Below are 27,918 nucleotides of genomic sequence, written 5' to 3'. Positions count from 1 at the left end.
CTTCTAAATCGGAGGTCCTGGCTCTTGCATTGCATGTCGCTCAGGTCACGGCTTTGTCGCGTATGCGAGTGGTTGGTGGCGCGTGTGGTTGAAGCTTCTCTGGGTGGCGGCGTCGTTTTGAAGGCAGTTTGAGTCGTGGTCGAGGTTGTCATTTTGTGCGGCGTCTGTGCAGCGAGTGCAGGTTCTTCCTGCGGCGTCGCGGGTGCAGCGTCTTCATGGGGCGTGGTCGGTGGAGGATCTTCGGCGTTTCGCTCGTGAGCAACCTCACCTCCAGAGGTTGCTGCCTTTAGTTTCCCCTACGGGGGCTGGGAGACCTTGCTCGTACCGTGGCTGCGTAGCTGCGGCGTGGCGACGCAAAGCGCGAGGTTGACGGCGATGGTTAGCGCGAAAAGCGGTTCGGCGTGTACTCCTCTCGACGCAGGTACTCGTCGATTTCCTGCAGACGTTGTCGGAAGGGTGGTCGTGGGGCGTTAACGGTAAATCCTCGAAGACCGATACGTCGGTACGGGCAGTGACGGAGAATATGGCCGGCCTCACCACAATGGAAGCACAACGGCCAGTTGTCGGAAGTCCACCAGGCGTCGCATTTCCTGGGGCTTTAGCGTCGATCGTAGGCTGGGCGGGCGGGGGCAGGGACGTGGCGTTCAGTAACAAGTTGTTCATGTCGGACAGGATGCAGGGGTTGTCGTTGGGGCTGAGGAGTCCTTACTGCAGCGGCGTAGGAGATGGCCTGGGGTTCTGTGGCCGTCGTGGTGCCAAGTGCCTGTTGCACTTCTTCCCGTACCACATCCATCAGAGTCGCTGCTTGTGGCTGAGGGGAGGATGGCAGTAATCGGCGTAGCTCCTCTCGAACGATTTCGCGGATATCTTCCCGCAAGCTGTCGCTGGTGGTGGCCGTCGTGTTCGAGCGAATTGCACAGGCAGAGGAAGGGCGATTGTACTGCCGAGCTCGCACGTCGAGGGCCTTCTCAATCGTGCAGGCTTCTTGCATGAATTCCTCGACTGTTTTTTATTGGCGGCTGGCGGACGTGGCTGCCAAAGAGTTGTTCTTTTACGCCGCGCATTAAAAACTGAACTTTCTATTCCTCGGTCATCTCGGTGTCGGCGCGGCGAAATAGGCGCTTCATCTCCTCGACCTAACTAACCACGGACGGGCTCATTCTGAAGCTGGATCCTTGACTCGAGGGGTCGTTCGGCTCTTTCTTTGCTCGCGACAATGGTGAATACCTTCAATAGTTCTCTCTTGAATAGCCCCCATTTTGTAAGGGATGACTCGTGGTTTTCGTACCACGTGCGTGCGGAGCCATCCAACGATAAAAATACGTATCCAATTTTTGCCGCATCATCCCACTTGTTCAATGACGCCACGCGCTCAAATTTGTCCAGCCATCCTTCGAGGTCTTCGCCTAGGGATCCATTGAAAGTTGGCGGCACCCGCGTCTTTTCGCTTTCTGGTGCGATCCGGCAGGGTCCCGAACTCAGGCTCTTCTCCCTGGAGACGTCCCCTGGCTCGCTGAGCTGCTGGCTCGTCCTCGGGTGCGAAACGCTGAGGGCTGGCGTCACGACTTGAAGGGGACGTCCGGAACATGGAAGGCTACCCAGCACCTCCACCAGATGTCACGTAGTGGTGGCGGCAGTCGAAGGATTGATGAAGACTGACAAAAGGTGTTCTAAAAGAAAACTGTTCATTGGGCTGACTTGCGCCCACAATGGACTGAGTCACTCGGTGGCGGCGAAGCGACAAGCGTGCTCGGCGGTCGTCGAACAGAATGCCCGCCGCTGTCGGCCGTGCTCAATAATTTAAAGCTGATAGCGAACTTTCGAGATAAAGCGTGCAAAGTTACTAGAACAGTTCGGAACAACGTAGTATCAGCTCTGCCTGGCTGCGATCAATCGAGATAAATCTAGTCGCGTCTTGCGTCGCGAACAAAGCGATAAAGTGGTGTGGCGGCAGATTTGAAGAATGAACAAACACTGCAAATATTTGCGGCAATATCCTCCTCACATGCGGCATCCGTGCTCGAAAGCTCAGCTGTCGTATTGACATTCCTGTGAGCGGTCATGGTTCCAGGAGGGCCAATTCAGCCAGCCTCAATTCTGTACATCGTACACAACAACCGCACTGTCTCGTAGCAGTGGTTAACATTAACCACCCGCACGGGCAGTCTTCTCACAGCACTTGAACTTGGCAAGTTTGACTTACAACAATGGTGGCGCCCGAACTTCCTGGTGCTGCCAGAGGAGTCGTCAGCGCAACGCGCACATGTCGCAGCACCACTCCTGCCTCGCCATCTCGCAACGGACGCGGTCGCCGCGTGTTCAGTCAGCCACGACGAAGCTTCGGGTGAGGACATAAACCATCCCACTCCACAGAGGCATTAGTATCTGCTTCAAGTCCATGACCTGCGAGTAGGAAAAGGTGGTGGAGAAAAAATATAAGCACAGCGTATCAGCTTAACGATCGTCTTCACAAGTCAAGGGGATGGTTCGTTTAATCGATGTTTGTGAAAGCAACATGCGACGACAGAGGTACTGGGCCACCCGGTTTGTTCGGCCAATGGTGGTCTTTCTCTTTTTTTATAGGCCCCTGCGCATTCACGGAAGTAAACTCTGTACCCTGTTGTTGTGGTGCCAGTGTTACTGCCTGCGTGAGAGGTGGTAGTAGCCGTCCAGTTGGACGCGGGTGGGCCTCCGGCGGATGCCCAGCGCTCGCACGGATATGATGGCCAGCTCGTCGAAGGTCGAGTTGATCAGCTTCCTGTACTGGTAGCTGCAGATCTCCAGAGAGTTCTGCGAGAGCACTAGAATAGCATGTGAAAGGGGGAAAAAGATGTGGCAGATGCTCTGAAACGTCAGGTTGCATTGCTATGAGCTGAAGGCCTGAAAAAAAAGAAAAAAGAAATGGAGACTTTCTACGAAACAAACTATAGCACCAGGGAGGTGAACTCACGTTGGCCGCACGGAACTTCAGTTAAACGTATTCACCCAGGAGCTGCGCATCTGTACAAACAGGCGGCAGGAAAGGAAACCAAATGAAAATACGATTAGCTCGAGCGCTCATTGCGCGATGTGTTCCGCAGGCTGGTTACAAGGAGATGCACGCAACAACGGCTCACCCAAAGTTTCTGAGTCATCCAAGTAGAGGTCACCGACAGCTTCGTCCGAGCCATTGAGAGCCACAAGGAGCTTCATTAGATTCCTGCGGCTAAACAGTTAGAAAAGTAACTTTAATCTCAAAGAAAATCGAACACTCCCGGAGTCAGGACATGACCAGCTATCACGCAGGTTCGTTCTAGCAGCTCACGAACGAAAATGACTGAATCAACGCGGGGAAAATAGTTTCTTTAGAACTTGCCGCACAGTTTTTCGGTTGCTTTTTTTTACTCGTTTTGCATATAGACTTTCTTTTTTCCTTGCAATATCGGAGAGCTTTTGTCTGTACCAAATTGAAGACTGCATTTGCTGTCAGCTGGCGTTCAAGCTGTCACGGCGGGGCTTGTTAGGAAAATGCAAGCGTCAAGTGTTACGAAAGACATATAAAAGACCAATTTAGAAGAAAGAAATTATTGCGTTAATTCTGCAACCTCTCAGTATGCAATATTTACTGCTTCTATAAATGTCAATTCCGTATTTCCAAACAAAAGTGTCTTTGAAATAAATACAGCGCGTTGAAAGGGTAGAAAAGTCAACGTTTGGCATCGGCCGTTACACATTTCTTGCATGTGCCATAGCTCAAAGATGAAACAGCTCTACATTTCCGAGCATCTGTTGTTCCCCTTCAGTGCAGTGAATATTTCATTATTGTTACACCTGCAACAGGAATTAAATAGGCACTGCACTGGAGGGAAGCAATAAGGCAACAACCACCAGGGTTACTTCTAGGCAAAAAATAACAATAATAATCTGTCGCTAAAACTACAGGAAATTAAGGAATGTCTTCTCCCGTTTACACCGCAACGCAACAAAGAGAATGTGACGTCATTTTTGCGGCGTGAAATACATTGCATATTGAGGAGAGAAGCACGGGGGGCGCCATCGAGTGTTGTTATTGCAGTGAGCATTCGTGCACCTGAAGGCGGTGGAGTTGGCGTAGCCCTGCGTGGGGATGACAAAGCAGCCGAGGATGTGCAGGTTGCATGGCCGGTCCGGGTCGAACATGGGTTAATGAACCGGTAGCCAGTGGCCACTGTCGTAGTTAGAGAACTTTCGGCTCTACGGCGCAGCCATTGCACGCGAGAAAAGGAAAATTGAAAGCAATACATTCAGAGAAACTATCGCATGTGGTGGTGGTGGTAGTGGTTTTATTAAGAATAATAGTAAAAAGGATGGAAAAGATTTTTGCTGGCCCCGGCATCTGCCATCGATACTGAAGCACCTGAGCTGGGGCAGCGGAAATAAAGGATAGCAGGCAGAATGGAGAAATGAAATGAAAGAGGTGAGGAGACAGGAAGAGAGGATAGGGGGAGAAGTAATATGTACAAACTATCTACACAATAAGAAATGTGTCCAGGTATGAGTAAGAATGCAAACATACGAAAATGCATAAGAAAATGAGAGCAATATAGCAAGCAGGAGATCAAGCAACCGGCAAACAAGCAGTGCATGTAGCAAATTCGGAAATAAACCTGACATGAAACACTGAATAGAAATGGCCATGGAAGGCAACCATGCTCAAGGAGTATAGATAGCAGGGAGAGAGAGAAAAAGTGCCGACAAAAAATCTTTCACACTTGCTGTCATTCTCCATCAGAAAAAGAAGCTTTGTATATTCTTAAACTCCGCCCTAAGAGTGAAACACCACAGCGCCCGCGTCCACCCGCAGTGCTCCTAGAGGCCTAAGTGCAAAAAAGCGCCCCCTACTGTGCGACGCCAGTGCACGCCAAAGATTCCCTGGCGGCCGAAATCGTTGCAGAGACCTCCACTACGCACCTCTCTCTTCTTGCACTCCCGCCCTTATTCCCTCCCGCGCAGCGCGGCCCGGGCGTCCACGGAGACATGTGAGACAGTTACTGCGCCATTTCCTTTCCTCAAATACATTTTTTTTTAATTTTTCACGGGGGCTCTATCGAAACGCGGCCACCGCAGTTCGGTTCGAACCCGGGTACTCCGGCTCAGTAGACGAGCGCCTTAACCACTGATCCACTGCAGCGGGTAAGCCCCCGTGCAAGGGCAACTTTCGTCTCCGCTTCCTCTGGAGCCAACAATGACGACAATTCCTCGATGCGCTCCTTGTGGCATCTGCGAAAAGTGGAAAGCTTGCGCAAGGTTTTCCCCGCACTAACGACGTGACGGAAGTGCCGCAGCAGCGGCAAACTCGACAGTTACTGCGTCGACGACGACAGTTACGACGACAGTTACTGCGTCACTTCTTTGCCTGAAAACCAATTTTCAATTTTCTAGATTTGGTTGGTTGGCTTTTTTAGAAAGGAAATGGCGCAGCATCCGTCCCACATATCAGCGGACACCCGAACCGCGCCGTAAAGGAATAATAATAATAATAATAATAATAAATGGTTTTTGGGAAAAGAAAATGCCGCCGTATCCGTCCCACATGTCGTTGGACGCCCGAACCGCGCCTTAAGGGAAGGGATAATGGAGGGAGTGAAACAAGAAAGGCAGAGAATGGTGCCTTAGTGGAGGGCCCCGGAACAACCCCGACCACCTGGAAATCCCCAACGTGCACCGACATCGCACAGCACACGGGCTCTTTAGCGTTTTGCCTCCAAAAAAAGGCAGCAGCCGCTGTCGGGTTCGAACCCGGGAAATCCGGATCAGTAGCCGAGCGCCTAACCACTGAGCCACCGCGATGGGTCAACCGTAAGGGAAGGGATAGGACAATTGGAGGACGCTTAAGCTTCGCCTTTAAGAGTGGAACGCGACAGCGTGTTGCAGCACTGCCAGGGAGACCACGGAACTGCCAGGGATTCCACGGAGGAGGGGGGAGGAGAGATTTTTCGTTCACGGCCAACGCCGCCGACGTCGACGACACCGGCTTTTCTGCGTCACGGGGCCTTTAACGTTGTCGTGTTAAAACGGACCAAGCGAAGAAAGGACGAAAGAGGTACCGTAGGGGAAGAAATGAAAACAAAAATTATTTGTTGGCGAAAGCAAATGGCGCAGTATCTGTCACAAATCTAGGAGGACACCTGAACCGCGCCAAAAGGGAAGGAATAAAGGAGAGATTGACAAACAAAAGGAAGAAAGGTCTGGAATAATTTCGACCACCTGGGGATCTTAATGTGCACCGAGATCGTACAGCACACCGGTACCTTAGCGTTTCGCCTCCATTGAAACGCGGCCGCCGCGATCGGATTCGAACCCGGGTACAACGAATCAATAGCCGAATAGCCGAACGCCCTCACTACTGAGCCACCGCGGCGAGCGAAAATGCGACCATGCCACAGCATATAGCAGTCCAGCCATGTGGGTCTCCGCCAAGGCGAGCAAGCAAGCAAATGAGCGAGGAAAGTGCCGTAAATGCAAACTCGCTCAACGTAGTGGATTAGAACAGGGGCGAAAAAACGAACCCTTGTCTAATGATGAAAGGACGTGTCTCTTGGCTAAGCATAGTGGGGAACGCACATGGTTCACGTACTTGGAAGCGCTCCAAACGATTTAACCTATATACTGACATATTCATGTATCTGCGTCCCGCTCGTGAAAATTCCCCAAGTGACCACAGCAACCGCAGAGCATATGGCACACTGCCGAATGCAGTTTGTTCTACTTCGCCCCCTCATCCTTTGTACGGGTATATCCGGAGGCTGTATTGACGAGGAATTGCCCTGGCTGTTTTAATTAAAGATGTGGCTGAAAAAAGAAATGAAGGCGAAAAAAATGTCTGGCGAACTCTAACACCTGATGTACAAACTATGCCAGTTAAGAATAGGCACACCGTTTAGTGTCGAATGGATGATGACGTGGCGCGCGACGAAAATGGAATGTCTACGTGTAGTAGTAGTAAATGGTTTTGTTAAAATAATAATAATAAAGGAGGAAAAGATTTTTGCTAGCCCCGGCATCTGTCATCGACACTAAAGCGCCTGAGCTGGGGCAGAGGAAATAAAGGATAGCAGGCAGAATGGAGAAATGAAATGAAAGAGGTGAGGGGACAGGAAAACGCCGACGTGTCATATTTGCTGCTGTGTGCTTGTGTCAGAAGCGCGTTGGAGAGATAAATGTGTGGCTAGAAATCTCGCAAGGACCGGGAATTGATAGATAAGTGTTTAAATCTGGGCAACGATACATCGCATAAGGAGTTCTAGCGCAAGAGCACCTGGGAAGTACACTCACCTTCGTCGTATTTGAAAGTCAGGCAGACCAAATCCAGCAAAGGTGTCATCCTCGTAGGTGCTGTTGCTGTGCCCACCTGGAATAATCAATCGGCACAGCAACAGCACCTACGAGGATGACACCTTTGCTGGATTTGGTCTGCCTGACTTTCGAATACTCACCTGCGGCTGTGTCTGGTCCTGTCGCCGGCTACATCTTGATGCATAAGTGAAGAAAAACGCGCAGATACCGACACCGTAATGGACAATGTGGGATAGCTATAGACCTCTCAAAACACGCTGCAAATCACAATCCTACACATGAAAGATTTTCGCTGGGGGTGTTTTAGAGTAGGCTTAAAAAGCAGAGTGAACACCGAACAAGTGGCGAAAAAATAATGAAAGGCCAATTTACACCACCAGCAATCATAATAAGACAAGCAGTATTAGTCATAATCGTAATAAGATTGTGTCAAACAAAAACTAAGCACGCAGTATCATGGTGCATACACGTATGGAACGCAGAGATAAACAAGGCTGTACTGTAGAACAAATTGCGTTTTATATACCCTAGAGTAATGGAGTCAACCTTCTGGCAAATTCGTTATACGTTATTGGCTTCAATAAGTGTCTTGAGGGGAACATGCCAGCGTTTTTGTTGCTGGTGTCTGCTACAGCAATTCAGCTATTCTCGAAGGCGACGCACTCAACTTTCTGTGGCTCTGGAGCCACGGCTAGGCAGGAAAAGGAAGGAGACGCCTTTCTCACCATGCTGTGTCACTGCGCCGAATAGTCCGGCCAATAAACCAGTAGGGGGAGGAGAGTATTTTGTGTGTAAAACACTCTTCGTCGTGTCCGCCGCTTTCTTCCGGACACCTAAAACTAATAATTGCGAGAGGCGAGTGGCGAGGAGGGGCCGATTCTCTTGTGTTAACTCATTCCCTTGTCCCCGTAGTCTTCAGGACTTTATTCTGCCGCGGAATGACACTTGCGCTTCGGTCCTCCTCCAGCCTTCAGGAGAAGGCCCACTTCCCTTTCTCGCCTAGCCTTGGCTCCAGATTCACATTAAGTTGATCGTAATCATCCTAAGGGTAGCTTGTGGGAAGTGCCCTCACACATGAAAGAGGGGCCTGGCCACCGTGGTGCCCTTCGTGTGGGCGCGGTGGAACAGGGTGTACACAAGAAAGGCAGGAACTCATAGTGGAGCCTCATCGCATTGCGCGCCACTGCTTGAAAGTCCTCGCCGAAAGCCGTCGGGTCTTGAGCCTGCGTTTAACAAGTGATGAAGTAAGCCGGAGTGCTGCGTTTCAGCGTCCGCAGTGAAGGATCGGGCAGAAAAAAGAGCATGCTATTTTTACTGGGCAAGCATAGAGAGTGAAGTGCATCTGAAGTCATCATTCACCCACTGCGGCGCTGCTGAAGATACTGTCATGCTGTGAAGCGGGAAGGTGGGAGTAAAATAGTGAGAGAAAGGGGTGTCGTAGAGGAGGGCTCTGGAATAGTTTAAACCACCTGGGGATGTTTAATGCGCACGGACATTGTGCACCACACGGGCGCCTTATATGTTTCGCCTCCATCGAAATGCGGCGCGCGCTGTCCCAATCAAAGCGAAATAGCCGCTGTACTTTTCTAGTGTTGACAGAGCACCCAGGAACACAGTCTCAAGTTATGAAGCTGATCTCCGACTGCTGCATCGCATGCGCAAACACGAGCTGATTTCAAGCAATTGGGTTGGTGGTGTCATGAACAGGACACGACAGCTGACTCTAAATTTGCAAACTCTTAACCAGCCTTATGGAAGCGCGTTAGATGTCGCTTGGCCCTCCTTCGCCACTCGACAAGCACCACTTGGCTAAGCAGGCATCATTACGCTACGCACGCATCCGCCTTGGATTATCTCTTTTGACACAAACGAACTGCAGACAGGACTGAGAAGCGCGACTTCGCCGTTCCTCTACCCCAACAGCCACGTCACGCACCCTGCAACATGAGTCGACGTGCCAACTACAGAGCGGTGGAAAATTATCCACACACACTGACTGTTCACCCTCTTCACCCGTCCTCCGCCTTCTCTGATGAACGGCGTCTCCTTCTCATTTAGATTTTGTACCGTGAGGTCACGAACCCGGACGACGAATCCTGAATTATAGTGACAGCGCGCACGAATTTTCCTCTGAACATCCGCTCTAACAACTAAAACAAAAAAGGTGTGCAACGCTGTCGAAACGTGTGCGAAACGTGCTCACCGCTGCGCTGTACTCGCGTCCTGCGCTACCCTTTCCTCGCCGGCGCACCTTTGTGCACGCGTCGAGTCTGGCGCGCCGCTATGCAATCGGCGGGCGCGATTTTGCTACGCAAACGCCCAAACACGTTCGCTCTTCCGAAAACAGCAAGCAAAGCTGCTACCCCGCCGCGGTGGCTCAGTGGTTAGAGCGCTCGGCTACTGAGCCGGAGTATCCGGGTTTGAACCCGACCGCGGCGGCCGCGTTTCGATGGCGGCGAAACGCAAATGGTGCTCGTGTGCTGCGCGATGTCAGTGCACGTTAGAGATTCCCAGGTTGTTGAAATTAACCGCAGCCTTCCACTACGGCACCCCTTTTTTAACGTGCACCGACATCGCACACTACACGGGCCTCTAGAATTTCGCCTCCATTGAAATTCTACTGCCGCGGCCGGCATCGAACCCACGTCTTTCGGGACACCAGCCGAGCCCCATAACCACTCAGCCACAGCGGCGGCTATTTCTTTTTTGTTGTTTTCGTATAAACTGGTGTCAGGTGGTGGGAATGACGCCTGGTGCCTCCTCGTGAGTGACAAAAGACATTAGGAACAGGAAAGTGACCGTGTGCTTGACATTGTCTGCTGTGCCACAGACTACACAGCAGTGGGCGCAGACGTCGGCAGATAGTCTTTAGCGCGTCCAGATGACAGCGTTCCAAACTAGCTTGAGGACAGGCTCACCGTGAGGAACCAAAACTTATGATTCAGTCCTATAGGAGGCAGTGAGTTTGGGCAAGTTGGGCATCCGTGGAAGCACAGCGCATAAACGAAGACGTAACGGCAGATGAGCGACAAGGCAACTTGAAAAATTCTCCGTTTGGCGCTTCGGCACCGTGATTTTAAGGCGAAACCTTTTCTTGGCTCATATGAGTCGCGTGGACGGAAGTTATCCGCACGGACTGTCACATAGGTTTGTGGTACATAAAACAAAAATGTAAAAATTAAGCAACGTAAATGTTATGAAGTAAAAAAACCGGAATTAAATATACAAAAAAGTAAAAATAAATGATAAAAATAAGAACAAGAATATAAAATCAAAAAGAGAAATTAAAAATACAGAAAATAAAACAAAATAAAAATGCAGAGCGAAAGAGGTCAGGGAAAGGCTTTCGCATTTGCGCTCTTAAGCAGACTTAAGAGCACTCCTGTAATATTCATAGCGTAGCTCTTGAGCGTCCGTTGCCGGGCTGAGCGGCGCGTGCCTCGGCGTAACCGCCAAGCGGAGCAGAGGATGAAAGAGGGCGAGAAGAGGAAAGCAGAGGAGTAGGGTTCGATGGGTAGCTCGAAGGTATACGTCACACGGCAACAACCGCGGTAAAAAGGAGGAAATTTACGGTCGATGTGCGCAATTAGGCCGAACGTGAATTGTGTGCGCTAGCACTTCTATTTTCACTTTGGTTCCGGCGTTCGGATCCATTGTTCACGGATGAAAGTTCTTCATATGGCGATATGCTGCATGTTATCCCATCGGTAGGGCTTGCTAGGCCCAGGACGCTGTTCCCAAGCAAGGTCTCGTCGCGATCAACCATTAATTGAACTGCCACTAGCCCGGTGGGCAGTTTGCACACAACCCGATGGGCTCGTCGCCAAGCGCGCGCGCACGCACACACATACACACGCACACACACGCGCTCACACACGCACACACACACAAACACACACGCGCGCGCGCACATACGCACACACTCACGCACACACACAAGCACGCACATACGCACGCACGCACGCACGCACCACGGCCTTGGTCCTCCTCTCCCCGCTACTCTGGCGAAGCGGCGAGCGGACAATGGTTCGGGATGCTTCAAGCCCTCTTGAGAAGTCAGCTATTAAGGGAGGGAGACGCAGCTTGACGCGAGCTGCGGTGCCTCCTCCCTTTCTCAGCGGCGCCGCTAGCTTCCAGCAGAGATCCAGAGCCGACTCCGTTCGACACTGCGCGGTTCCCTATGGTGCTGCAGGTACCGCAGGAGCAGCGCTCACAAACTGCATTACTGAGAAGCGTAGGCTAATTTTTATTCTGAATTTGTTCCTGTCATTGATGCAGGAGCCGGAACGAGGAGTTCACATTTCTGCATGTCGCATACTGAACTCCCTCGCCGCACACCTGCCCCGCCCCATGGAGCTCATTTGGGTGCCTGCCCATTCCGGGAATCCCAGAAACGAGGCTGCCAATGCTTTAGCCCGAGGTTCTCTCAACCGGGCACCGGCGGCCTCCGATCTGGGATTATCACAGGAGCGCATGCATTCATTCAGTGAACTGACGCAGGCCTGCAAAGCCGAGCGTCGGCTCTACCCACAATCCATCCCTCCCTCGACAATTACCACCAAGCACTTTGGAGGCGGCTCCAAACACGCACCTTACCCTCCCTTATATACGCTCGCGATATCACCAAGTGCACACAAACCCCTCCTGTACCCTCTGCCACCACCCCAAAGCCACTCTCGATCATATCCTTTTCCTCTGCCCGGCGGATCCTCCCCTGCGGGGCCTGGAGCACCTTACCACTCGGGAGGCTTGTGAGACCCTACTGCGCTCCGAGGACGCGGCCAAGCAAGCCGTCGCCTCAGGCCGAGTTGCCAACGTCATGAGCCTCCGGTACATGAACATTTGAGTGCAGTGGGGCCGTGCGGGAGCCCAAGGACCTACGTGTCCTGAACTCCCTTGTGTCTATTAAAGTTTTCACCACCACCACCTGATCACAGCAAGGCAGTCTTAGCTTTGGATCTCTACAAAGCTTTTGATCGCATCGAACATCAGGCGATCATGACTGCCCTATCTCCATTGAATGTCGGTGCGCGCACGTACACATACATTAAAGCATTCCTAACTGACCGCACAGCTACATGCTTCAGAGTAACGGAACCCCTCAAGGGTACGTCCTCTTCCACTTCCCCTTTAACGTCACCCTCATTCCCCTCGCCCAAAAATTGGCAACTATTCCCCACCTTAAGCACACTCTTTATGCCGATGACATCACACTGGGGACCACCCACGACAGTGACGGCGGCTTAGAGAACACCTTACAGGAAGTAGCCACCCTCACCCAACATTATGTACAGAACATCGGACTGCCTTGTTCCCCAAAGAAGTCCGAACTGCTCCTCATCCGGACTAAGGACCACCGCTCCCCCATTACCATCTATCTGAATGGCGACCCGGTACCAGAGGTTGACACCCTCCGCGTATGGGGCCTGCATATCTAGAACGATAGCAAAAACAACAACACCCTTAAGAAACTAAAGCAGGTTGCAGGCGCGATATCCCATCTCATCCGCAGTTTTGGGCCATCATAGAGGCATTAAGGAACGCGACCTCTGTTGCCTCATTCATGCCTTCGTCCTCAGCCGTGTGCTCTACACTACCCCATACCTAGAACTATCCAAACACGACATAAATGCTTTGGATGCCTTGATCCGCAAGATATTCAAAGTCGCACTTCATCTTCCCCTCAACACCCCCACAGACAGATTACTTGGCCTGGGCCTTCACAAAACGATCGGGGAACTTGTGGAGGCCCATTGACAGCCCCAATACATAAGGCTTACATAAACCTCCACAGGCCGGTATATCCTGGACTCCCTCGGAATCAGAATACGGGCCGACGACCCAGCCCTCCTCCCCATTCCTCGACTCCTTCACCGAGAGCTGGTCATCAAGCCACTGCCAAAAAATATGCACCCCTCCCACCATGAGCAGTGCCGCAGAGCCCGTGCGAAGGCACTCCACCGAGTGTACGGCTCCGAACTGGACGCCATATGGGTGGACACTGCCTGCACGGGTGACGAAGCAACTGCAGCCGTGGTGGACTCCTCTACATCCGCCCTCCTCACACTACCTCTCCACCCGGACACCGCCCCAGAGGCTGCAGAGGAAGCCGCCATCGCAATTGCCATCACCCGCACAGAGGCCCGAGACATTTTAACAGACTCTAAAACTGCAATTCTAAATTTTGCGCGTTTTTTTCCCGCTAGGGAGCCGACGGAGACACATGTGCTTCGTAAGTGCTTCGCGTTCGAGCACCTGCTGCAAGGAAAAACATCAAGACATGTCGACTCCGACACACGGACAAGAAGCGTTAGTGTATAAGGCACCTTTCAAGACCTTTTTAAGCAAATCGGAGCTCGGGTGACCGCGCTCCGACTGTCTAAAGCCAGCGTCGCTCCGGCGCCCTAGCTTAACCGAACGCCAGGACTAGCGCGGCGCGAACGCAGCGGCGGCAGGCATGGAGTACGCCGTAGTTGGGACTTACGCGCCCCCAGTCGAATTCGATACGACCGATTGGAAAACGATTGTTTCTTACCGTAACGAGAACCCCAAAGCTGAGTCATTAACAGCTCAGAAGCCAAATCAGCAGACCAGGAAGCCGCAGGCGAACCTCTCCCTCCACTCCATCCTAAGAAACCGCTTCCCCGACTCCCGGAGGAGGACTCTAAAATCATCTACAGACCAACGGGTGGAGTAGACTACACGCGCTACACCTAGAAGTCCATCAGGCACGCGATCGCATCAGCGAGTGGCATCAGCGCGACCGAGGCTGATAAAGACCAATCAAGAACAAATTCTCCAAAAAATGTGTTCACCATACCGACGCCGGTGCAGGCAAACGCACTACGCTACGTCGCAGTCAAGCAGATCAAGATGGCAAAGACATCGTCATGACGTCGTACATCGCCCCTCCGGACAAGGACCTGCAGGACATCATCTATCGGGCTTATGATGGCGAAACTCAACAAGAAATGATGACAAAATTCCGCAAAAGAAACCCTGAAATTATAGAAGCACGAACCATGGGAATAACATCAAAGTCCCTTCTTCTCCACTTCGATGCAGACGAACTACCAGATAGCATCGTATACTTCGGAGTCCTTACCAAGTCTACCCCTCCATTCCAAAAGTAGAGGCGTGCACGAACTGCAGAAGAGTCGGACACAGAAGAGACGTATGTCCGGAGCCACCTCACCAACGGTGCCCGTACAGCGGCATCCACCACCTAAAGGAATAAATATGCGACCCAATTTGCATTGTCTGCGGAGGAGGGCACCGCACAGGCGATAACAGCTGTAAGAAACGATTTCAACGACCCCAAGCGAGAACATCGGAGCACCAGTCAAGATCCAAATCGCGGACCTGCGACGACCCAACATCCACCCAAAGGAAGGACCGCTCGAACTCCTTCCCGCCCTTGGACAGCGGACGCAGCAGCAGCCGCAGCGGAAGCAGCAGCCGAAGTGGTGGTGTCAGCAGCACCAGCAGCCGGACTCAGGTCCCGGGCCAAAACAGGTGAGCTGGGCTGAAATGGCCTCTCACGGAAAGGGGACGGAGCTGCAGTCATTAGTCTAAACTCAAGCAGGCACTCCACCACATTCAAATTCTCACGGTCCGAATCAAACACTTGGAACAAGAAAATAGTAAACTAAAAGCACCCGCTAAATCTAAAGACTCTCCTCCAAAACCATTCCCAATGCCGGAAGTCACAGAAATGGAAACTACTGTGACCGCATCAGTCGAAACACCAGTAAGCGTAAAAAGCAAGGAAGAAACACCTCGAAAAAAACGAGCAGTAGCTGACATAAGAAATCCCTCATTGGAGGATAGGGTCCCAAAACTCAAACAAAAAGTCAAAGAGCACCGCCAGAAACTCGATAACCTAACACAGAGTTGACAATTTAACACAAAGTCTCGAAAAACACATACAGGATGTAAATCACAAGTTCGGAGCAATCGACACCGTTTTACAGGAAATTTTACATCGGCTTCCCCCGTCAGCTCAAGGGGCGCCAATCGATCTATCCCAGCAAAATGGCGAATCCTGAAACCATAAAATTTGGCAGTGGAACTGCAGGTCTATGCGCAACAAAAAAGCAGACCTGCAGTTACACATTCAATCGCAATCCGAAAAACCTGACGTAATAGCGATCCAAGAACCCAGAATGTCTCGACTAAGACTGCCAGGATGCCGGGCAGTTCTGCCATGTCACATCGCAGAACAGCGTTTAACCACTACGATGGCACATAGCAACCTTACCGTGGTTAACCACGAGATTGAAAACGTAGAGCTCGATTGTATATTATTCGAAATTCTCTGTTCATACTGAACGCATACAGCCACGCCAGGGCACAGGCTGGACCAGCGAAAGCCGCTATACTCACAGCCCTACAAATCGCAGGCCAAAACCCAACCCTAATTGTGGGCGTCTTCAACGCTCACCACGTGCAAGGGAGACACGCAACAACATTCAGGAAAGGCACGGCCCTAATGGATTTTATCCAGCAAAGAAGGCTAACCCAATACACCAACCCCATGCAACCTACCAGAATAGGCAACAGCGTCAACAGGGACATGTGCCCAGACCTCACGATAGGCAAAAATCTCCCAGACTTAAGCTGGAGCAACACCAGACAAAATGTTTGAAGTGGCCATTATATCATAACGTCTAAAATCGCCATTAACAATCTCAAATCCAAACCCAGAAAAACAGAATCACCGACTGGGACAAACTTAGGACGATCCGCGACCAAAATCAGGAACCGATCACAGACCTAGAACAGTGGACACAAACCCTCCTATCGGATGTGGGAAAGGCCACTAAAGAACTAGTACATGACCTAGGCGTAAATACGATTGACAGCCGACTTAAACACATGTAGGAGGCAAGGCAAAGCCTAGAACAAAGAGGCTTAAGCAAAAATACAACAAAAAGCTTTGAAACATGATAGTCACACTCACGGAAGAAATTCACCACCACTCCGCAGAACTCGTGAGACAGCAGTATAACCATATCTTCGAAAATGTGATTGGCAATCTAGGCACGAGAGAGACGTGGAATCTTCTGCGGCATCGCCTTGATCCGAAATCGAAGAAAGCTACGACTCAAAAGCAAATCACCAAAATTTTAAGCATAGACACAGGCACGGGTCAAGATATTATGAACACGCTACAGCAGAAGTACTTCTGCACAACCCGAGCGACGAAGTCCCTACCCGATTATAAAGGATAACTAACCCCATCCTGAACGCTGACATAACATTAGTGGAAATCAGAGCAGTCCTCCTTAAGATAATCATGACATCCGTTCCGGGACAGGACGGCATTAACAATAAGACACTCAGAAACATAGACGACGCTTCTAAGGTAGGCTTTAAATCACATTTATCAACACAGGATACGATGCTCAGACTACCAAACGAAGTCCTATCTCAGGAGCAAGAAAGGAGAACAAGGACAATTCTAGCTCTAGATTTAACCAAAGCATTTGATAACGTCAAACACAAAGCAATCTTAGATTCTTTTTAACCATTGAATGTAGGTGAGAGCACATTTCACTACATCAAGGACTTTATGACAGAAAGGCTAAAACTCAAATTGGCACAATCAAATCCGACACCTTCAGTTTAGGTTTGGTTTGGTTTGGTTTATGGGGGTTTAACGTCCCAAAGCGACTCAGGCTATGAGGGACGCCGTAGTGAAGGGCTCCGGAAATATCGACCACCTGGTGTTCTTTAACGTGCACTGACATCGCACAGTACACGGGCCTCTAGAATTTCGCCTCCATCGAAATTCGACCGCTGCGGCCGGGATCGAACCCGCGTCTTTCGGGCCAGCAGCCGAGCGCCGTAACCACTCAGCCACCGCGGCGGCCTCCTTCAGTTTAGGAGACAGAGGAACGCCGCAAGGATCTGTCCTGTCCCCCTTCTTATTCAATATAACCCTAATCAAAATGGCACACGAACTCGCCAAAATCACAAACCTAGAACACTCTTCGTACGCGGATGATATCACCTTTTGGACCACCAAGGGGAGTATCGGCACGATACAAGATACGCTACAAGCGGCAGATGTAGTAGTAGAGGAGGCACAAGCAGCGGGACTTGCGTGTTCCTTCCCCCCCCCCGAAAATCCGAAGTCCTCATCCTACACCCAAAGCATCAAAGAAAGAATAAAGCGCCTCAGATCAAAATCTACGCGGAAGGGGCAGCCATCCCAGAAGTGGAAACACTAAGAATATTGGGAATGCTGATACAGTCAAACCAAAAAAAGACACACTAAGTAAGAAACTGTGAAACAGCGTCAACCAAATCTCCCTCCTCATCAGACGCATCGCGAATAGGCGAGGAGGTGTTAAAAAAGCCGAGAACAGGAAACTAATCCAAGCCTTCGTTCTTAGTAGAGTTATCTACTCTACACCATTCGTCACCCTCACAGTCAGGGAAGGAGACGACCTGGATGCTCTAATTAGACAATCCTACAAAACTGCGCTCAACCTCCCTGTCATACCCCAAATGAAAAACTACTAGAGTTAGGAATTCATAACATCTTAGCGGAAATTATGGAAGGAACCTCACCGCACAATACGAAAGACTATCAGGCACTGAAACGGGACGTTTCATCCTAAAGAAGGCAGGATTACAATATGAGGGAATCCGTGCGCACACCTTGCCAATTCCAACACACGTGCACGAACACTTAATAGTCCATCCTCTGCCCAAAAACATGCATCCACACTACGATACGGACAGAAGAAAGGCTAGGGCAGAAACACTTCACGAAAGATTTTCATCTCAGAAGGACATGGCCCATGTGGACGTGGCAGAACATGCGGACAGAAACGCCTTTTCCCTGGCAGTTGTCGATCATCGAGGTTCTTCCCTCGCATCGGCGTCAGTCGATAAAACAAAATTGAAGTTCTGGTGTCTTTCACCGACCCGCCGCGGTGGCTCAGTGGTTAGGGCGCTCGACTACTGATCCGGAGTTGATCCGGAGTTCCCGGGTTCAAACCCGACCGCGGCGGCTGCGTTTTTATGGAGGAAAAACGCTAAGGCGCCCATGTGCTGTGCGATGTCAGTGCACGTTAAAGATCCCCAGGTGGTCGAAATTATTCCGGAGCCCTCCACTACGGCACCTCATTCTTCCTTTCTTCTTTCACTCCCTCCTTTGTCCCTTACCTTACGGCGTGGTTCAGGTGTTCAACGATATATGAGACAGATACTGCGCCATTTCCTTTCCCCAAAAAACAAATTATTATTATTATAGATCGAAGAAGCTGTCATAGCTTTAGCCATTACCTCCACCACTGCCAAATACATCATCAGCGGCTCTAAAACCGCAATTCGAAATTTTACCAAAGGAAGGGCCCACTCCGCAGCCATCCAAATATTTTAAAAAAATCTCCAATACCCGCCAGATCACATTGATCTGGGTCCCTGCCCATTCGGGCCACCCTGGAAACGAGGCGGCGCACCAATTTGCCCGAGGATTCGTAGTTAACCGGGAAGTGCGCTACCCCGAGCTCAGGTCGGCCAAGGAGCGCGTGACGACCTACAAACAAATTACTACCCACTGCAAAAAGAAAGACAAATCTACCCAGAACCACGTAGATCTCTAAGTAAAACACAAGTCAGCTGGCGGCAGCTCCAAACAGACACTTTCTTTAATCCGTACATGTACTCTATATGGTTCCCAGAGCAGTTTAGCCCTATATGTTTCGTCTCTGTGGACACCATAAGGCAGACACACCACACATCCTATACTTATGTAATCAAAACAAGCCGTCGAACAGTCTGCAGCTCCCTACCCAATCGCAGTGGCAGGCTGCTCAGCTCGGACCCGGAGGTTCAACTCCGAGTCACGGAGCGGGCCGAAGAGGTCGCCGAACGACATCGTCGGTCGGCCACCTGGCGTCCGGACTAGAAGAGGAGCCCAACGCGGGGAGGGGAACGTCACCCCAACCCACGCCTAAGACATCTTCCTTAATAAATTTTACCTCCTCCTCCTAAATTTTGCGCTAGGCCGAGTGCACGTCCCTGCTTTTGGCATACTGGGCTCGACCGATGCACGTCCACCCCGCCATGCTGAGCTTATATGGGTGCCTGCGCACTCTGGGAATCCTGGAAACGAGGCCGGCAACCATTTAGCCCGAGATTCTTTAAACCGGGCTCAGGTGGCCTTGGATCGGGGATTCACGAGGGAGCAAATGCACTCGTTCAGCGAGATGACGCAGGCCTACAGAGCCTCGCGCCAGTTCTACCCCCGCCTCACCCCTCTCTAGATAACAAACATGCAACACTCTGACGCAGACTATACAGACACACACACTCCCCTCAACCCTGACCTTAGCCCACTATCATCCCTCCTTCTCCACTTCTGTCTGCACCTTGTGCCCAGAACCCTTCAGCTCCTCCCTCCACATCCTCTCCTTCTGCCCGGCGGACCCTCCCCCGCGCGGCCTAGAGGCCCTCAAGGCCTGGGAGGAGTGGGAGACCCTGCTGCGCTCGGAGAACCCGGCCATGCAGATCATCACCACCGGCCGGGCTACCAGTGTTATGGACCTTACGGACATAAACACTTGAGTGCAGTGGGGTTTTGCGGGGACCCATAAATTCTTCTCTACCAATAAAGTTTCTCTCTCTCTCTCTCTATGGTACATGCCAACGCGACTCCGCAGATCATATCTACCGCGAGGAATTCGCAACGCAATTCGATGCTTGCAAAACGTTAAAAATCGTCAGAATTCGGGCGTATGACTTTACCGCTACTGCTGCTGTTGCTGGTAGGAAGAAAGAAAAGGAAAGTGCGCGAGCCTGCCTACTGGTTCAAGCCGAGCCACGCTCGCTGCCGCGAGCTCAAAGTAGGAGAGTTAAAGGATAGCAGAGCAAAGATAGAAAGAAAAGGCGCACGCTAATATGCCCCGGGCCGATCCCAGAGGGATTGCAATACCGGGCCGACCCGTGCCAGAGTGCTTCAAGCCAAGCACTGCACCATATTCCAAAAATAAGTTTAATGTCTTGTGTCCAAGGACCCTCAGCAGATTAAATCAGGTATCAGATATCATATTCACCGCATAAGACTTCGCATCAGATATCAGACTTCACAGCAGTGGACGACCGTACTTATAGGTTGTCGAAACGTGCCCAGATGCGTCTGCGAGGGCGTGACCGTAGGCGAAGCTTTTTTTTCATTTCTAAATTGACGTAGATAACTTTCGTCTTAAGAGACTGGGTGCATGTGCAGCAGAACAGATACACTCTTCGCCACTCAGAGTACAGTCCAAATGTCGGCTAAATAAAGTCTGTTGCTGCAGCTGCTCCGCCATTCCATTGTGTAGAATGCGCAAAGGCCCACTGGTTTCAAGCGCAAGTTTAGCTTAACTACTACGTGTGTTATTTAAACTCACATATTAACCCGCAGACTTAACGGAATCACTTGTTAAAGAAGGCCTTAGTCTTCTAATCCAGAGGTTAGGCATGGAACCTTACAACGAAACATAATTAATATAAGCTGTTGTTTTCGCAGAACTTTGAAGGTTGACGTTTCAAGAGGCTCCATCTCTGCGCAGAGCGTGAGGCAGTGAAAAAAAAGATGAAAATTGGTTTAGAGGAAAGGAAATGGCGCAGTAAACGTCTCACAAGTCTTGGTGGTCACCCAAACCGCGCCGTAAGCGAAGGGATAAAGGAGGGAGTGAAAGAAGAAAGGAAGAGAAAAGTACAGTAGGTGAGGGGGCTCCAGAATAGTTTCGGCAACCGGGGTATTTTAAAGCGAACTTGCGATTTCGCCGCCCCGCCGCGGTGGCTCAGTGGTTAGGGCGCTCGACTACTGATCCGGAGTTCCCGGGTTCGAACCCGACCGCGGCGGCTGCGTTTTTATGGAGGAAAAACGCTAAGGCGCCCGTGTGCTGTGCGATGTCAGTGCACGTTAAAGATCCCCAGGTGGTCGAAATTATTCCGGAGCCCTCCACTACGGCACCTAATTCTTCCTTTCTTCTTTCACTCCCCCTCTTATCCCTTCCCTTACGGCGCGGTTCAGGTGTCCAACGATATATGAGACAGATACTGCGCCATTTCCTTTCCCTAAAAACCAATTATTATTATTATTATTATTTCGCCATGGCGGTGCTCCGAGGAGGTACATGATGTCATAACGCGAGCCTCGCCGCGGAGCCGGAGTCTGGCCAGCCGGCAGCGGCTGACGCACTCGGCGCGAAATAGAGACGTGCTCCAAGCCTCCACCAGTGCGGTCAGAGTGCGCCGAAGCCGCCGAACGCGTCGGCGGTCAAGCGCAGCAGCTTTGGCCGATGAGACGTCGCTGTGCAGCGCGCGTGCGCGCGTTACGCCGGAGTACAAGAGCGCCTTAACCGAGCCTGCGCTTAACCGCTGACCAACGTATTCGGTGGCGGCATCTATGGGAGCCACTGAACCCTCCCTCCCCCCCCCCCCCCATACACCCACTGAACAAAAAAAATACTTCCACGATGGCTCAAGCTTAAACCATGAATAAAGGCGCATCTAATGAATGCACTTTTTCGATGCAGAAGTCTCCGTGCTTTCGCTAAGTATATCCTGGCCTAACTGAGCTAGGCCATTAGCAATTTTTAATGTGCACTGACATCGTATACAGCACACGCAAAAAATTGGTTTGGGGGAAATGGAAATGGCGCCTTATCTGTCTCAGATCTCGACTGGCACCTGAACCTCGCTTTCAGGGAAAGGATAAATTAGGGAAAGAAAGAAGAAAGGAAGGAAGAGGTGCCGTAGTGGAGGGCTCCAAAAATATTTCGAACACCTAGGGATCTTTAACGTGCACTGACATCGCACAGCACACCGGCGCCTTTGCGTTTCGCCTCCATCGAAACGCTGCCGCCGCGGTCGTGTTCGAACCCGGGTACTCCGGATAAGTAGCCGAGCGCCCTAACCACTGAGGCACCGCGGCGGGTGCAGCACACGGGCGTCTTTTAAAGCGAAAGCTTTACTATGCCAGCCAGCGAGCCATTTCGGCTCGTCGCACAATACAGCCGTATGCCGCGGCCGACGAACGAACTTGAGCCGCCGTTGCCTAGCAACACCGCAGCCGCGCTCCAACAGATGGCGCCGCCGTCGACGCCGCTGCCGTCGCTCCACCAGGGGCAGTATTACGTAACTGTCACAAATTCTGTCAAAGTTATTGGCAGTGACGTCAAAACCACGAAACAAAAAAACGTCACCGCTTGACGCAACGAGGCATCAGCTAATTACAGCAAGACGGTGCCCCGAGAGCGTTTCTTCCAGGACGAGGGGCTGTCTCCTAAATTTTTTTAAAAAGACAAGAAATACGCAGCTATAAAAGCTTGGCAGCAGCGGTGGCGGCAGCGGCTATCGACGAGCAACTTTACAAACCTACCTTCGTGTTACAGGTTGGTTTTGCTTCACTGTACTTTCTTCTGTCACTGTCGTTGCCGTTGCTGCCACCGCACTGTTTCTGTCTTTGTGTCGTGGAGCCGTACTGTACGCTCTTAGCTGATTCATAGTCATGGGAACTTTGCCTGATGATACGTGCCTTTCCTGTTATAAGTTTTTTCAAGAAGGGGAAGAAATGATGCAATGCGCTGAGTGTTGCCAGTGTTACCATCTAGGCAAATGTGCGGGTGTTAGTGAGCAGGCGTATAGAAAGAAAAACATTGAGGCAAGAAAAACCTTGAGATGCCCGGTATGTCGATTATCAAAATCCCGCACCGATGAAAGACAGCTCTCAGGTTCTCCCTCCCCAATGTTGGCTCAGCACCTTGCTGAAATAAGCAAAGCCTTAGTCGCTCTTACAGCTAAGGTGGATGATTTATCATCCTTAAAACAAACTGTGACCAGCATTGAAGCGTCTGTGCAACACATGTCAGATACATATGATCAGCTGCTACTAACGTCTGAAAGGCATGAGAAAGAAATCGATGATACTCGCAAGAGGGTGGACGAAATTGAAAAGAAACAGGACGCAGAAAACATTGGAAAGTTGAAACTTGAATTGAATGATATGAAACGATACAGTCGTTGCCAAAATATGGAAATTCGAGGATTGTCCCTCTCAGCAAATGAAAACTTGCTGGAAAAAGTGAACAACCTTGCCAATCAGCTCGATTTGCCTTGCCTCACGGAGAGCGATATTGAGGGATTACACCGTCTGTCCGCTCGACCAGACACTGTACCGCCTGTATTGATCAGGTTTGCGAAAAGATTGACAAAAACAAACTGGATGGCTAAGCGTGCAGGCCTCAAGGACGGTGTCTATTTTGTTGACAACCTGACTGTCTTGAATAAGAAACTGCTGTGGCTTGCAAAATCCGCCGCCAAAGCAAAAAGGTACGAATTTGACTGGACAAAGGAAGGGAAGGTCTACGTTCGAAAGGAAGCAGGGGCAAAGGCCATCAGGATTGGGTGCGAGGAAGACTTGGCTAAGCTAGTGTAGTCTGATCTCGTATACGCACTTTATACGAAGATCCGCTTTTTGTCACCATGCCCTACTACAATACTAATACATTTAAAGACTTGCTCACTAATGCTAGCTACTCTGTAGATAAGTCTTTATCTATCTATCATTTAAACGCTCAGAGTTTGAAAAATAAAATGGAGCACATCGAAGGCGAAATAGAAACTTTATCGCACAAATTTGATTTCCTAGCGTTTACGGAAACTTGGTTTAGCTGTCAGGAGGATGTTATCCCCCTGGCAGGGTATGAAAACGTATCTTAGTTCAGGGTAAATAAACGAGGAGGGGGAGTATCCCTGTTCATAAAGAGGCGCCTGTATTTTGACGTACTGAACAACTATTCACTGGTGACTGAAAATTTTGAAGTTGTTACCATCCGGTATTATAATATAGCTATAATGGTGGTGTATCGTCCCCCTCACAGTGATGTGGATGTGTTTTCCAGTTTGTTGAGCCTTTTTTGGAATTTACCAGTCAACAAAAAATGCACGTTGTATTACTAGGTGACCTGAATATTGATATCATGAATGTTAATCCAACACAAATCAGATTAATGGAAATGATGTTATCTTATGGCTGTGACAACATCATTGATGCGCCCACTCGAATAAGTTGTCAATCGGAAACCTTACTCGATGTATGTTTCACAGACTTTTCACCCTGCAATACCGATTCTGGTGTTTTCTCATCGGGAATAAGCGATCACCTTCCCTTTTTTGCACATTTTTCATGTGCGAAGGTACCAGATACTTCTGTCTTTATACGCAAGACATATGACCAAAAGAACATTGCTAAATTTTGTTTACTTCTGTTTGAAACTGGCATGGATGAAGTATTAAAAACAGAAAACCCATCTGCCGCGTATAACATCTTCCTTGAGAATACACTGGATGCGTTCGACAAAGCCTTTCCAGTTGTAGAAGTCAGGAAATGTAGGAAAGCAAGAAAAGAGTGGATCTCTGGTGACCAAAAAAATGCCTTATTTGCACGATTTCTTGACACACGCAATCAAGACGATTTTAAGGAATTTAAAAAGTTTCGAAATAAACTAAACCTTGACTTAAAAAAGGCAAAGTCGCTTTTTTATCGCTTAAAGTTTTCATCAATGCAAAACACTAGATCACTGTGGCAAAGCATTAATAAACTCATTGGAAAGAAGCAGCACGCTCTTCCTTCGGAAATGCAAATCAATGGAGTAATGTATAGCGGTGTCTCTCTCGCCAATAAGCTGAATGCCCGTTTTTTAAATGTAGGAAATTGTACTTCGTATAATCTTCCCTTAGCTGTAAAATCAGTCGATTCCTTTTAGGTCCCAGCTTGTGAACATTCAATATTTTTATCCCCCACTTCTGAATATGAAATTCTTTCCATTATAAACTCATTTCGTAATACATGCTCTCCTGGCCCAGACGGCATTACTGCACTCGCAATAAAAGCTGCTGCTAAGATTATTGCCCTTCCTCTTGCGCATATTTGTAATCAAATGCTTCTATCAGGAGAGTTCCCGGATAAAATGAAGTCTGCCCGTGTTACAGTAATTTTCAAAGGAGGCAACAAAAATGATCCCAATAACTACCGTCCGATATCTATACTGCCTTTGTTCTCCAAAGTTGCTGAGCGAGTGATCTTCACGAGGGTATACAAATTCCTGCATTCCAACAATATCATCTGCAAGGAGCAATACGGATTTCAGCCCGGAAAATCCACGCAGGCAGCTCTGCTCGAGATAAAAAACAGTCTGATCCATAATATCGAACATAAGCTCTACACTGTCGGTGTCTTCCTTGACTTCTCCAAAGCCTTCGATTCCATCAAGCACGACATACTACTTCATAAGTTATACACGTATGGTATCCGCGGAACACCTCACAGGTTACTACAAAGCTATTTGTCAAATCGCACTCAGTTCACGCGACTAAATGATGCCATATCCGACGCAGAATTAATCAAATTTGGCGTTCCTCAAGGATCCATACTGGGGCCCCTTCTTTTTACACTATACATCAATGATATTGCAAACATTTTATCTTATTCTAGCATTGCTTTGTACGCAGATGACTCTAACGTTTTCTTTTCCGGTTCAGATCTTCGTGAACTCGAGCGTCGTTCAAATTCCTGGCTACATGAACTTATGTTGTGGCTTGCAGTGAACAGATTGGAATTGAATGTTAAGAAAACAAAGTTTATCATTTTCCGTCCCAAAAATAAGCCTATAGACTATCCCATCCAACTCCAGTTCAACAATATATTGATTGAATCCGTAAATTCTTGTAAATTCTTGGGCGTATTCTTTCGTAGTGACCTAGGCTGGGGTGACCATGTAAATCACGTCCGTTTGCGTGTGGCTCGATCTATTGGTGTGATAAATCGCATCAGGTACTTGTTGCCCATACAGGCTAAAAAGCAGTTGTATTTTGCCCTCATCCATTCACAACTGGTGTATTGCAATTTAATTTGGGGCACTTGCAACAAAACAGATACAGCCAGATTATTATCATTACAAAAAAGAGCTCTGCGCGCATGTTCTCCTAATCCTTCCTCAGGTGACTCCTTATTACAGTCCTTCAATGTTCTTCCATTCCCACTGTGCTATAAGCTTTCAGTTGCTGTTCATATTTATCATAAAATAAAGCAGGACATCACATCTTTCAGAAACAAGTACGTGAACAGAAACATACGCTATAGTCTGCGAGTCACTTCTTTTATTTCCAGTCGTGCCCGGACAAACTACGGCACCGAACACATTGATAACCAAATTTCTGCAGTTTGCAATGTGTATCCTTCCATAATTGACGAAGCTGTAACTTGTAAAACCACTTGTCATTTCAAAAAGAAAATGAAGATGCTTTTTATGCATACGACTGACCCATCAAATACTTGTGCTATGTAGTGTTTACAGTGATAGCCTCACTCCTGTCATATTTTCTATGTGTTGCGAACTGTAGCGTTACTGGTCTTTTTCTTTTCTCTTTGTTATCCTATGTGCCTTCATTAACTTTCAACTACTGTGAAAATTGAACTAAAGAGCTTGTTGAGTTTTAATGAATGTAACCACCCTTCTGCCTTTGGTGTGTGACCCGGGGTGAGGCCTCGTCAGGAAGAATGCCAGCAGCTTCTTCCTTTTGTCTCATCTCGTGGGCATGTACTGTGCATACAAGTTCATGTCTGAATAAAATGATTGATTGATTGATTGATTGATTGATTGATTGATTGATTGATTGATTGATTGATTGATTGATTGATTGATTGATTGATTGATTGATTGATTGATTAAAACGTGTGTAAAGTTGGAAAATATTAAGCAAAAGAAAAAGCGTTCGAAGTTGTGCTTATAAATTGGCTGGTGGGTTTTTTTTGGATTGGAAAACATTTATTGTCAGCATTGAGCCCTATGTGGGCGCTATACTAGATGGCCTCGAGCCCGTAGTTATCGGCGATTTTGTGAGCCCACTCAGTGGCCCTGACTTGTGTCAACGGGTCTGAGCTGGCCAGTATAGCCTCCCACCGCTCTAGAGAAGGGACTGGTAGTAGGTCCGCCGGTGGCGGCGCCTTTTTGCAGCCCCATAGAATGTGATTGTATCCGGCTATCTCGCCGCATTCTTTGCACGTTGGATTATATTCCCCTCTTTTTCCCTCATGCGGTCGTGCATGCCGAGAACAGTCTCCCACTCACCGTTCTCGAATTCCGAGGGGTCCAGTTCGTGTCCGTCGACGACGTTTTTCATCGTGGTGGTCTCGGGGCCAGCCCAGGTGCCGGCTCCCGTCGATGCAGGGTAGGCTACACTATGTCAGGGCGTTAGGCCTATCTAGCTTCCACATGTTCGAAAAGTGAAAGGTTCGATGAAATCCGAAATAGCCCACCGATTGGCCAAACTCCAGTGTCCTCTTGCACGGAGTGACGAAACCGGATCCTTTCGTGGTGGTTTTCGGCTTGCAGGCCCAAGTTGAATGCCGAAAAACAGCTTCTTAGAGGGAGCGCATGCGACGCACGTCCTCACCGCTCGGCTTCGTCGTCTTCGTTCCTGGCTGGTGGGTAACTTTTGCTGCCGCAGGGATGCGCCAATGCCTCCTAAAGAACATGCCTGAAGCGTCAGGGGTTTTTCTGCTTGCCGTAGAGCGCGCGTCCGCCGTATGGCGGCGCT

General features: G+C 49.6%; 1 long non-coding RNA gene across 1 annotated transcript; it reads right to left on the bottom strand.

Annotated features, from left to right (window-relative positions):
• Window positions 1–2,214: 2,214 nt before the first annotated feature.
• Window positions 2,215–27,756, bottom strand: LOC144133478 (uncharacterized). Its single transcript, XR_013315058.1, has 5 exons — window positions 27,450–27,756; window positions 3,117–3,205; window positions 2,951–3,000; window positions 2,617–2,801; window positions 2,215–2,403 (listed from the first exon to the last, which is right to left on the bottom strand). It is a non-coding gene; the product is annotated as an uncharacterized LOC144133478 (long non-coding RNA).
• Window positions 27,757–27,918: the final 162 nt, after the last annotated feature.

Source organism: Amblyomma americanum, chromosome 1, assembly GCF_052857255.1.
Source record: "Amblyomma americanum isolate KBUSLIRL-KWMA chromosome 1, ASM5285725v1, whole genome shotgun sequence".
NCBI classification, from domain to species: domain Eukaryota; kingdom Metazoa; phylum Arthropoda; class Arachnida; order Ixodida; family Ixodidae; genus Amblyomma; species Amblyomma americanum.
Note: the sequence above shows the minus strand (reverse complement) of the source record. Positions and strands in the feature narration are given on the sequence as shown.